Below are 14,701 nucleotides of genomic sequence, written 5' to 3' on the forward strand. Positions count from 1 at the left end.
TTTAACGTGTATTCGTTCAATGGCCCAAAAAACACGAAGAAATGTTAATGATTTGAAAATGATCGTCTGTGTTATTTAGCTTCAAGATCATTATTGGAAATAGTGCTGGTATTTTGTGCTTTCAAAGATACCACTTTGATTACAACGGATATAATCAATAAGATGTTAGATATATAAAATCTGCACTAAATTATTTCAAATCGTTACTTGTCTCTTCTTTGTCTTCTTCTTCGTTCTTATTTTTTAGTGTTGGAAGGGATCGAGCCTTATCTGCCAAAGGGTTTGAACTCGAGACTAGTTTTTTCGAATTGATTAACCATGAGCTTTCGTTGACTCGACAACGCCTCCATCACAATTAAGGATACGTGTCAACTGGTTATGCGCCATTGAGGCCATTGTCTCCGATTTCAGCCTGCTTTTCTTTTTGGATTTGCTTCCATAGCCTTTACTTGTCAATATTATTTATTTTCAAATGTAACTTTCTTATCAATTCTATATTGATATTCTATTTAAAAGTAGGCGAACCTAGTCTATCCTATAGTAGGAGATTTTGAAAACAACCAAGGACTGCATTGCTTACTTCCGCTTAAATAAAAAGAGCTGCCCTAACAGATTCCGATGGTGAGGTGTGGGTGCAGCCTTTACTCCCACAGGAACTCGAAAAGAAAAAATCACTATTGAAAAGAAACGATGTGCGTTAACATTATCAAAATGTTAATACTGTTTATGCTCTTCGTGTACTACTGTAAGTCTACATTTGGAACATATAAATTATACAACGTAGCTCTTTACAAGCCAGCTTACCAATCTTCGGTGTATGAGGACTGGACTCCGATTAAAGGAAACGATGGTGGAACAACTGTTGCAGATTCGGGTGTACAATGTGTACACACCTTGTTAGAAAATAACGGTTGGTGGATGGTGGACCTAATGGATAATTACGTCATCAAATCAGTTGTTTTAACTAACAGGTGTGTTTTGAGACGGACTTATACATTTTCTTTTTCTCCTTCTTATACATGAGTAAATCAGGTATTGTAACACTTGTTTTGCTTTATAGTATTGTCCATGTAAAAATAACCAAATCTAACCCTACACGCCTAACCGACGAAACTCTGTCGAAGAGTTTTGATAGTATAGTGTCATTTGTGACATGCGAGGCAGGGTTATTTCAAGTTTAGTTCGGGGGTGTTGTTCATTGTGCCGAGCTATGTAAGTGTTTTCAGTTGTGGGACGAGTTGTGTGGTGTTTTGGTTTACTCCATGTGATGTGTTGTGTTAGGTGATTTATGTGTTGTGTTATGTGGAGTTATTGATATTTTGTGTCGGGTCTGGGTTTTAGCTCTTCAAACCCGTAATTATTTTCACGTTTTACCGGAATTTCGTTTCCATTTATTTATTTTCAGTACCTCTGCGGCTTAATGACCCATATCTTTTTACCCGTTGATTTAAACCCAACACATCTTCGATATAAATTAATCGTAATTGAATGCCATAATCGCTGATACAAATTTTAAGTAATTATTTATTTATTGAAGAAAAATAATTACTTAGTTTTAAAGAAAAAAAAAATAAAGAGTTGATTTTTTTTCAGGCAAAAAATACACTTCTGTCGGGAAAATTAATGATAAGAATTACTTTACATGAGTTCTTATTTATGGAAAATAAGTGCCCTTTTTCTACATAAATCATGGATCTAATTAGTGTTAGTATAAATAATTTTATTTTAGTTTATTTTATAATGCGATGACGTAATCGTTTAGACGCGGCCACTGAAAGACAATCCGCAGTGTTAAAAATGTTTTATATATATATATATATATATATATATATATATATATATATATATATATATATATATATATATATATATATATATATATATATATATATATATATATATATATATATATATATATATATATATATGGTGACAGGACAAATGATCTCAGGACAAATGATCTCAGACAAAATATCTCAGACAAAATATCTCACGGACAAATGATCTCAGGACAAATGATCTCAGGACAAATGATCTCAAGGACAAATGATCTCACGGACAAAAGTTACCAGGACAAAATATATCAGGACAAATGATACCACGGACAATTGATCTCAGACAAAATATCTCAGACAAAATATCTCACACCCAATTTTAATAGAGTAGTTGATGATTTTAGCTGATCTGAATTTTTTTTTATTGATTGTCATATGGTTTTGTTTATTATGTTTTAATATTGTTTATAGGCCTATATAATAATTGTAAGAAATGTTTGCCGTATAAATTTGTAATATTGCACTAAACATTTTAAAGTTAGTATTAGTAATATAGTATACGAAGATTAAAGATTGTTTTTGATAGACAGCTTAGGTGGGCTTGCCAAACATGAGACAATCGTACCACGTCAGGTGGACGAAACTAGATAAAAGGAATGAAATAACAATAAAGACACACCTTCGTATCAAGGTGGCCGCCCGCTTTGATGGCAGAGACATGCCTTAAGGAAAAGACATCCGCCCTCCATGGACAATACAACTAGCATCAACAGTCAATAGTTATGCGTCGGTCACACCTTAGTGATCAGGTGACAAATTCTTTTTTAAACAAACAGCGGTCATCGCGGAGCTAAGTTTGTCGTAGTGTGCATCAAACAAAGCAGTATTAGTGGTGATTACTCATTTATGTCCTCTTTCGTTACCTCGCAGATAGGTTTGAGAGATTTGGAAATGTAAAATTAGGACATGTCGAGCAAGAGTTCACACAATATATAATCACATATGAGAGGTGTGATCATACTGATGTACCTGCCAGCAAAGAAACGTAAACGTTAGGTTTGTGTTAATGATGCAATAAAAACAATAGTTTATCGTTACGATCCTGTTTTGAACCTTAATGTTGTATCTTTTGATGGTTTGTTAGGTTTAACAAATTCATTTTATTCACAATTATTATGCGTAAAAAAAGTAAACAAGCCCATATTAACAGTCAATAAAAAAGGTTCAAATCAACTAAAATCATCGTACATATTATTAAAATTTCGCTGTGAGATATTTTGTCTGAGATGTTTTGTCTGAGATCATTTATCCATGATATCATTTGTCCTGATATATTTTGTCCTGGTATCTTTTGTCCGTGAGATCATTTGTCCTTGAGATCATTTGTCCTGAGATCATTTGTCCTGAGATCATTAGTCCTGAGATCATTTGTCCTTGAGATCATTTGTCCTGAGATCATTTGTCCGTGAGATATTTTGTCTGAGATATTTTGTCTGAGATCATTTGTCCTGAGATCATTTGTCATGGAACCATATATATATATTTATTTATTTATTTATTTATTTATTTATTTATTTATTTATATAAATAAATAAATAAATAAATAAATAAATAAATAAATAAATAAATAAATAAATAAATAAATAAATAAATAAATAAATAAATAAATAAATAAATATATATATATATATATATATATATATATATATATATATATATATATATATATATATGCGTTTATGTGAGAGTAGTTATTTATGTAAATTAAAATTAATAAACTTTATTATAAATATTATGTTAACTTTTTTATCCAGAAACGACAACATACAATGGGCTACGAGATTAAACAATTTCCAGATTGATGTATTTACCAAAGATCCCAGACTTACGCCATCCTTTCCTTCAGTGTCTGGAGACATCTGTTACCAACAGACAGAAGCAGCGACAATTGGTGTATTTACACTGAACTGTGTCAAGCCTCTTGTTGGTCGTTACGTCAGGTTAATCATGTGAGTGTCAAATATTTCTTTTGTCAAGTTGATTTGATTAAGATCATACATCAATACATTATTAGGTTTTGTTTGTGTAAACGATTAGTTATACTATTAAAAAGACATTAGCTTTTATGCACATCTATATATATAATACTCTTCTGGGAGCCGTTAGAAAACAAGCTGCAAGCGCGCCTTTGCAGTCCCCTCTCTTCCTCTCTATCACTATCACTACCACCCCCACCCCCACCCCCACATGGTCTGGTGAGCTGTGGTCACGCTGTGTTTACAAATCGTAGAGCCGGGTTTGTTAACGGCTATTAGGGGCAGATAATTTAGTTTGAAACGATTTTAAACTTATAGGATTTAACTAAGAGGAGGCTGCTTTCACGGGGGGGGGGGGGGGGGGGGGGGTGTAGGGTTGGGGGAAAGGGGAGGGGGGTTAGTGTTTTAAAGCAAATATTTTCAGTGGCAGCATTGGTTGGTACTGTCGAATTCACAAATTATGAATTACTGAAAAGTAGAAAATAAAACAACTAAATAGCGGCGTATCATACGCCGCGGGTCGGCTCGTACACATTAATACACTTCTCCGAATGCCGTTTGCCCGAATGCAGTTTACTCGATGGACGATTGCCTTAAAGGGACATTGATCCAAATGCTCAGATTGTCAATTGTCAACAATTTTGTTTGGCGTTCACTCGGTGTGCAATTCTTTTTTCCACGAGATTCTATTCTATTTTAAAAAAATTAAGTAATTAAAAATGGATTAAAAATATTGTCTTTATCCCGAGTTGCCATCCCCCGTAGTGTTATATTATTATTATTTTTATTGAGATAATGCAAACCATAAATTATAATTTTTAATAACACACTTTTAAAATTAATTTCTAAATATGAAAGCTAAATTTCTGTTTTTAATGCTTAGAATTTATTAAATTATGAAAACATTTTATTAAATTCGTTAATTATTTTGTACTTTATAGTAAAAAATTTTATTTTTATCAAGCATGAGCTATTTGTTAATTTCCCAAGTTTAGTAAACGTTTATTCGTGCATTTGTCGCATTCGTTATTTTAAATACTAGTGTTTTCTTTGTCGTTAGGTTTTCTTCACAGTTTCTCAATTTTTGTGAAATCCAAGTGATGTCCCCTCTAGCAACACAAACCAGTGAATTTAAAGTTTATAAAAACCAGATGCTGAACATGGCGTCAATGTTTGAATTCACTGTGTCAAGGTCGGTGATGTGTGTTTCCGAATGTGTAAAGAAACGTTACACAGACGGCTGTACAGCTTTCAACTGGTTCCCCTCTACACGTCTGTGTCAACTGTTGAATGTTGATACGAGAGTTGTAAATGTTGTGGCACAACTTAACAAAATACAAGATGTCAATTTCTATGTCGTAAAACAGTAGGTCTACATAAATCAGATGACACTTTATACCAGTTCGCCACTCCAGATCGTCGCTTATATTACAACACAACACAGTGATATACGAATAGTTATGACATTTTTTTATTATTTTTTTTGCATTTGAAATCAAACTGTTCTTAAAGTATATTATGCAACAGATTAATCGTACTGCGAGAAATGGTTACAATTCTATTGTACATTTTACAATGTACTTTCAATATTTGCTAAATTTACATAAATCTGAATATAAGTGAAACAATAAGTTATTACATGGGTTTATTAATTTGTACAAGCAGTGTGTGAAAAAGATTTTAGTTTTAATTGTGTATATATGCGTTTATTTGTGTTCTATAATGATAAAGCTTACATTACTGCGCAAGCGCTGCTATATAAATTTAGCGTTAGCTGTAAGCGTTGTTTTTCTTTTAAATATAATTTCTTTTTGATATTGTAGTTGTGCAAATTACGTATACGCTTGACTTAAAAGTTAGCTAGATATTTGCAACATTTTGTCTGCGCTGAAATGTTTTGATGAGATGTTCAAACTTATAAAAATCTGTTTCTGTTACTTATAGATTATAGGACCTGGTAAGATGTTTTGTGTAAATATTTCTTATACCGATCATTAATGATCAATAATAATTCGAAATCTTGGTACCACCTGTGGGCGACGTTTTTAACATTAGCGACCAAATTAGATGTTTAACACAACCATACACTGACACAACCTTAAGTTACAATATGGCAGCATTAGCCACCAATAGTTAGTTAACGTTGGAAGCGTATAGACAAACTACACAAGGCTACTTAGGATCTGTGAATTATACTGTGACACACTATTTCAAAAGTCGCCGCACTATTTACTCCTTCAAAGCAATGTTGTACATGGTCAACTCGTGCATAAATATTTAACCATCATACTTTTATTGACCAAAGACGGAATAAGACTAGCCATGGTATTATATATTCTGTACCTTTTAACTAATCGAAGTAAATTGATTTTCTGGACAAAACACATTCAAGAAGTGTAACGAAGGGTGGAAAAAAATTATTAATTTTCAAGACGTATGTGAATGGTCTTGAAAGTATTTCACATGCATGGTTGACTTAATAATTATAATAGACTCGCCTCTGATGTTGGCTTCCCAGTCATTTGCTCATGTTGTTAATGTTAAGTTTATCGATTGCATGGGATCTATATGTTTAAATTATTTAAAGAATCGTCTAGCTTGCACGTTTGTTCTCTATAATTAAGCGATGTGTTGTGTTCTTTTATTCAATAATATAGCATCTGAAAAAAAATGTATTGCACATTTTTTTTAAAATGTTTAAAACGTCAGATCATTTATTGATTAGTGTAGTGTCTAACTACCTGCAAGACGTTAACACATACATCTGTAGTTCAGCCAGCTGTAATGTTGAAACTCATACGTCCCTTAGACTGAAGCGCAACCAACAAAAGACTCTAGCTCATTTATCTGTAAAAATTTAGCTCAACCAGCTGATAGGATTTAGCTCAACCAGCTGATAGGATTTAGCTCAACCACCTGATAGGATTTAGCTCAACCAGCTGATAGGATTTAGCTCAACCAGCTGATAGGATTTAGCTCAACCAGCTGATAGGATTTAGCTCAACCAGCTGATAGGATTTAGCTCAACCAGCTGATAGGATTTAGCTCAACCAGCTGATAGGATTTAGCTCAACCAGCTGATAGGATTTAGCTCAACCAGCTGATAGGATTTAGCTCAACCAGCTGATAGGATTTAGCTCAACCAGCTATCAGAGATAGCGTTACTCGACGATCACGTGGTAAAATTGACTTTTATGATGCATGTTTCAATTAGATATTTGTGCGAGTGAATGTTGGTGCGAAGGTATGTTCAACACATTGGAATGATGACATGGATTGAAAGGTAGTGACGTTTTTTTGGGCAGAAACTTGGTTGCTGGGCATTTGTGTGTGAGTTAGTCATATCTTGATCGTCGTGGTGAAAGGGCGTTTTGTGTGACTCAAGTTGGGAGATTGTTTCGTGAGTTGTGAATGTAGATGAAGATCATAAACACAAGCCTAGTACCAGAATAAAGTGAAATAAGGAATTATTGACTTCGTCTTATCTATGGATTGTCACCTGGTCGTCTGTATGTCAAATGACATAATAAGTTTGTAATCTCGTTATATGGTAGAGACATACAGTGTTTCTTCCAGACTTTTTTCTCCGGGGGGGCACTTGAAATTTTCGGGGGTGGGGGGGGGGGCGGTAGACTTTCTTCGGGGGGGCGGGCACTGTTAAAAGTTTTTATTTTCTGTATAAATTATTGAAATTTCATTTCGTCCGGGGGGGGGCGGTAAAAAATTTTCGGGGGTGCTTTGCCCCCCCCCCCCCGAAGAGATGCCTGGAAGAAACTCTGGAGATATAGTATTGGGTATTGGATCAAATGACTCAAACCTCTCACAAGAGCAGTCGTAACATTGACAATTGCTGTGTGTGATAACAAATGGAACATCACAGCTTTCCTTGTTTACATTTAAACCAACATTTTTATAGACCAGAGCTCTGTCTCACAAGATTCCTACAAAATGTTTGTTTAGTATTTGGTGCCAGCAATAAATACTAAATAACTCAGCTTAGAGTGTTAATGGCTTAAACGTTGTCAGTTAATTTTATAAATGTGGGTTGATTCTATAAATGAAAAAAAAATATCGTAAAATAAATAATTTCTAATTAAAACATGTGTTATAACTTAAACCGTGTTCAAGGTCTTTTAAATTTCTGCCACTACAGCGTCATTGTACATGGGCTTACTAGTCTGTTTATATAGTTCAGCTTTTGTTTGAATACATATTACAAGAAGCTAATACGGAATTACAACATACCGTTGTTGTAATTTTAACATAACATCTACTTTTTTTGGACATCTCAAGTAGACAACTTTATAAATAACTGCTCAAGCTACAATGTTCTAATAAATAAAAGGAGTAGAGGGGTGACATATTATGTAAAAGAGAAAATTCAAGATCTGTATTAGTATTATACCACACTTTACATTCCCAATTAAAACGATTAAATGCATTTGCGATGGACAGAGGCGTAGCGACCCTTCCCGGCGCCCGGCGACAAACTTTCAATTTGGCGCCCCCTCCCCTCCATATATTTTTTATATTTATAATGCAAAACTGCAGCTAAAATGAGTTTTTAATATTTTTTTTCAACCCATTTTGGCGCCCCCTACGGTCGGCGCCCGGGGACATATATCCCCCCCCCCCTCGCTACGCATCTGGCTATGGATATAATAACCGATAGTCCATACACTAGGCAAGCAATAAGTTTTAATAAATGACATAATAGTTCTACAGATAGTGCAGATGCTCTCATGTAAGCATACAGTCAAACAAAAAAAATAAAAAATAAATAGAAGCTAAATTCAGTAATTACATTAAAAATTTAGCCTACTTTTAACTAAACAATTCTATTAAAATATTGGCCTTGAAATGTGACTTAACTAAGCTACAAGGTCGATGTACTCATTAAAATATTGTTGACACGACAGTGTTGTTGTGTACATACACGCAGTGGTTATTGACAATTTACCAACACAGTTATATCTTATCACACTCAATCAGGAGTTAAAGCTACACGCTTGCGGATGAGATTTACAATCAATTTAAGCACTGTCTTTAAGATTGTAACCCAATCAATAACGCCCACATGCTATAAACTTTAAATAAAGTTTCTTAGGTCAGCGTTGGATAGGTGAACTCATGGTAGCTAAACCGAGAAGTCCCGAGTTCGAATCCAGCGGTAGATGAGGCTGGACAACTTTGGACAACAACCTATCTAGGAGAGAAAAGTACAAAAGTTTGGTTCTCTTTATTGAATTCATTGTTTAATTGCATATGTTATAATTTGGTAAAAATGTCAAGTCAAATACTCACTATGTAAATACGACCTTTAAATTTTTTAGAACAACATTCTCAAACCGTTGAGATTCTGATGGCTGTAAACAAACCTGAGAGTTTTTATTTCTGTTTTATCCCACAAGTCTGTAACATTTTGATGGGAAGCTGGGATAGTTTCTAAAGATACACATATTTATACAATATCCGAGATTCTTTTATCTACGCGTATAATTCGGCAATTTTGCTTTATCTTACTTCTTCATTTTGTTTTAAGCTGGTAGGTAGATACAAATTTATCTCAATTGTATTTGTATGCTGTTACCTAATGATTTTTTAATTATTTTATTCGACTTGAATTTTCAAGTCTCTAGATAATTGCATTACGAAACATTCTGCATAAATAAAATTTGCTTTGAATATAGTAAAAAGTTTTAAGAAACGTATAGTTTAACAGAAGAAAACATAATGTCTAAAATTAATTTTATAATAATTTAATTTTTTATTTTTCACCTAAAATAAACAATGCAATTAAATTTACAATTTACGTTTTGTCGTTTTACTGAAAATAAATATCATGGAAAATAAATGTTTTTAATTAAAAACATTGTTACTTAAATCTGATTGCGTGGATTAACTTCATAAAAATTTAAGAGTAGTTAATTCGCACGAAAATAAAATTTTGCGTGTGGTGGTGTGAAACATTCTTACTGAAATGTAAAGCATTAACAAAATATTTAGTCGAGATTTTACTTGAGCACTATGGTAGCTGCGTTCGTGTCAGAGACTGCCATGCATTAGGGACACGGTGTGACACTACTTGCGATAACCGAATCAGGCGCGTCAGTTGTAACTCTAACGGTTGTATGCCCTGGAGCGTCCCGTGCTCTGTAATAAGCACTAAGGCTTATACATTTCTTTTAAAGAGCACGCTACATCATTGACACAGAGGGACACTACATGTGATGACTTATCAGAACTAGGGGACGAATACGGCACCCAAGCGGCAATATCAACGAAGACTCATGAGGGCGCCAATGACGAACTAGATACCTTTGGCTGTAGAGATGATCTACCTCACTATTACATTCAGTTCGAATAGATAATCTAACTCATTATTATATTCTAGTAGTCGAAATTATCCACCTCTCTATTACATGTATGTCGTTGAGATGATGTACTTCACTATTACACTTTGGACGTCGACATTATCTACCTCAGTATTACATTCTGGTCGTCGATATGATATACCTCACCATTAACCTTAGGTCATTGAGATTATCTAACTTACTATTATATTCAGGCGATATTTTGGTGTACCCTTGCCATTACAACACGGATCTAAGATATATAGCGAAGGATTCGTTTACATTTACACAAATCAGTTGAACCCCCACCCCCTCACCCCGCGGGAAGATGAGACTTGTAAACTGGGATCAGCGACCTATCTAAGACAACTTCTAAATGAAACAGGAGTGGAGCCCCTAAGGCGATAGGATTACCAACTTTGGTTTCCTTAAGGCTACTACTGCGACACTTTTCATTCCAAACTGTAGTTAACGTCCTGTTCTTTTGGCGCTTGGACTTTCATTGATCTATCATAAATTGGTCTAGTAGACTATCTACATATTTCTTTCATTTACCTATTGCTTTCTGTTTATTCAAGTAAGTAATGAATTCAATATGAGTACCTAAGCTATATTTGTGACGTCTGTATCTATAATAATGTTATCTGTTCTACACAGACGTAAATCTTTTAATTACAGTCTTCTATGTATCAAAAGTTTGGTTCTCTTTATTGAATTCATTGTTTAATTGCATATGTTATAATTTGGTAAAAATGTCAAGTCAAATACTCACTATGTAAATACGACCTTTAAATTTTTTAGAACAACATTCTGAAACCGTTGAGATTCTGATGGCTGTAAACAAACCTGAGAGTTTTTAGTTCTGTTTCATCCCACAAGTCTGTAACATTTTGATGGGAAGCTGGGATAGTTTCTAAAGATACACATATTTATACAATATCCGAGATTCTTTTATCTACGCGTATAATTCGGCAATTTTGCTTTATCTTACTTCTTCATTTTGTTTTAAGCTGGTAAGTAGATACAAATTTATCTAAATTGTATGTGTATGTTGTTTTTACCTAATGATTTTTTAAATATTTTATTCTACTTGAATTTTCAAGTCTCTAGATAATTGATTTTCGAAAACATTCTGCTAAAAGTAAAATAAAATTGCTATAAATGTAGTGAAAATGTTTTAAGAAACGTACAGTTTAACAGAATAAAACATAATGTCTTAAAAATAATTTTATAACAATTTGATTGTTTTATTTTTCATATAAAACAAACAATACAATTATATTTACAATTAACGTTTGTCATTTTACTAAAAAAATATTATGGAAAATAAATGTTTTTAATTTAAAACATTGTTCCTTAAATGCTGATAGCGTGGATTAACTTCATAAAAATTTAGAACTAGTTAATTCGCACGAAAATAAAATAAAATTTTGCGTGTGAAACATTCTTACTGAAATGTAAAGCATTAACAAAATATTCAGTCGGGATTTTACTTGAGCACTATGATAGCTACGTTCGTGTTAGAGACTGCCATGCATTAGGGACACGGTGGGACACTACATTCGATAACCGAATCAGGCGCGTCAATTATAACTCTAACGGTGGTATGAACTGGACTGTCCGTGCTCTCTAACGAGCACTAAGGCTTATACATTTATTTTAAAGAGCACACTACATCATGGACACGGTGGGACACTACATGTGATGACTTACCCGTACCAGGGGACGGACCCGGCACCCATGCGGCAATATCAACGAAGGCTTATGAGAGGGCCAATTGTCGAACTAGATACCTGTGGCTGTAGAGATGATCTACCTCATTATTACATTCAGGTCGTAGAGATAATCTACCTCATTTTTATATTCTGGTAGTCTAAATTATCCATCTCTCTATTACATGTATGTCGTTGTGATGATGTACCCCACTATTACACTCTGGGCGTCGACATTATCTACATCACTATTACATTCTGGTCGTCGATATAATAAACCTCACCATTACGCTTAGGTCATTGAGATGATATACCTTACTATTATATTCAGGCGATATTTTGGTGTACCCTCGCCATTACAACACGGATCTAAGATATATAACGACGGATTCACTTACATTTACACAAATAATTTGAACCCCCACCCCAACACAACGCGGGCAGGTGAAGCTTGTAAACTGGGATCAGCGACCTATCTAAGACAACTTCTAAATGAAACAGGAGTGGAGCTCTTTAGGTGATAGGTTTACCAACATTGGTTTCCTTAAGGCTACTAGTGCGACACTTTTCATTCCAAACTGTATTTAACGTCGTGTCCATTTGGTGCTTGGACTTTTATTGATCTATCATCCAATGATCTAGTAGACTATCTTCATATTTATTTAATTTACCTATTGCTTTCTGTTTATTCAAGTAAGTATTGAATCTAAGATGAGTAGCTAAACTATTTTTGTGACATCTGTATCTATAATAATGTTGTTCTCAGTTCTACACCAACGTTACTCTTTTAATTACAGTCTTCTATGTATTAAAAGATGTGTTCACTTTATTGAATTTATTGTTCAATTGCATATTTTATAATTTGGTAAAAATGTCACGTCAAATACTTACTATTTAAATACAACCTTTAATTTTTTAGAACAACATTCTGAAACCGTTGAGATTCTGATGGCTGTTACAAACCTGAGAGTTTTTATTTCTATTTTATCCCTCCAAGTCTGGACATTAAGAGGGGAATCCTGGGATAGTTTCTAAAGATACACGTATTTATACAATCTCCGAGATTCACTTATCTACATGTACAATTTGGCAATTTTTCTTTATCTTACTTCTTCATTTTGTTTTAAGCTCGTATTGTATTTGTATTCTGTTTACCTAATAATTTTTTTTTATATTTTATTCGACTTGAATTTTTCAAGTCTCTAGATAATTGATTTTCGAAAACATTCTGCAAAATATCAAATAAAATTTGCTATAAATGTAGTGAATATGCTTTAAGAAACGTATAGTTTAACAGAATAAAACATAATGTCTTAAAAATAATTTTATAACAATTTAATTTTTTTTATTTTTCATATACAATAAACAATACGATTATATTTACAATTTACGTTTGTTGTTTTACTAAAAAAAATATTTTGGAAAATAAATGTTTTTAATTTTAAAACATTGTTACTTGAATGCTGATTGCGTGGATTAACTTCATAAAAAATTTAGAACTAGTTAATTCGCACGAAAATAAAATTTTGTGTGTGATGGTGTGAAACATTCTTACTGAAGTGTAAAGTATTAATAAAATATTCAGTCGGGATTTTACTTGAGCACTATGATAGCTACGCTCGTGTCAGAGACTGCCATGCATTAAGGACATGGTGTGACAGTACATTCGATAACCGAATCTGGCGCGTCAGTTGTAACTCTAACGGTGGTATGACCTGGAGCGTCCCGTGCTTTCTAACGATCACTAAGGCTTATACATTTGTTTTAAAGAGCACACTACATCATGGACACGGTGGGATACTACATGTGATGACTTATTCGTACCAGGGGACGGACCCGGCACCCATGCGGCAATATCAACGAAGGCTCATGAGGGTGCCCATTGACGAACTAGATACCTGTGGCTGTAGAGATGATCTACCTCATTATTATATTCGTGTCGTCGAGATGATCTGCTTCACTGTTACACTCGTGTCTTTCAGATGATCTACCTCACTATTTCATGTATGTCATAGAGATGATCTACCTCACTATTTCATGTATGTCATAAAGATTATCTACCTCACTATTTCATGTATGTCATAAAAATGATCTACCTCACTATTTCATGTATGTCATAAAGATGATCTACCTCACTATTTCATGTATGTCATAAAGATGATCTACCTCACTATTTCATGTATGTCATAAAGATGATCTACCTTAATGTTACACTCGTTCTTCTAGAATAGATGATATATTTCACTATTACGTGTGTCTCGGCAAGATGATTTACCTCACTAGTATGTGCTGGCGTAAGTATGATCAACCCCCGACCCTTTAAACTAAGATATACCATCGCTATTGTTTACATTTACACAAATCAGTTCTAACCCCTCTGGCAGATGCGGGTTGTAAACTAGGAACAGCAACCTATCAAGGGGAGAAAACTCCTAAATGAAACAGTAGTGTAGTCCCTTAGTCGTCCTCTAACATAGAGTATCCTATGTTCGTATTCTGTGTTTGTATATATATTATATATATATATTTATATATATATATATATATATATATATATATATATATATATATATATATATATATATATATATATATATAGGCCTATAAATATGTGGGGCATGGGCTAAAAAAGTTTTGCATATAAATAGTGTTGGTTTGTAAAGAAAACTCAATAGTGTTTTCAAACCACGGATTGTTCTTATTATGTTTTATTAATAATACAAATAAGAATGGAGATTTAACCTAAATCATAAATATAATCGTAAAAAATATTTTCAAACTGTTTATTTTTTAAATAACTGATTTTAGTTATATTGTTTATTGTT

The sequence above is a fragment of the Physella acuta genome, unplaced genomic scaffold (genome assembly GCF_028476545.2).
Source record: "Physella acuta isolate Inbredline_101_S28 unplaced genomic scaffold, ASM2847654v3 ptg000686l, whole genome shotgun sequence".
NCBI lineage: Eukaryota > Metazoa > Mollusca > Gastropoda > Physidae > Physella > Physella acuta.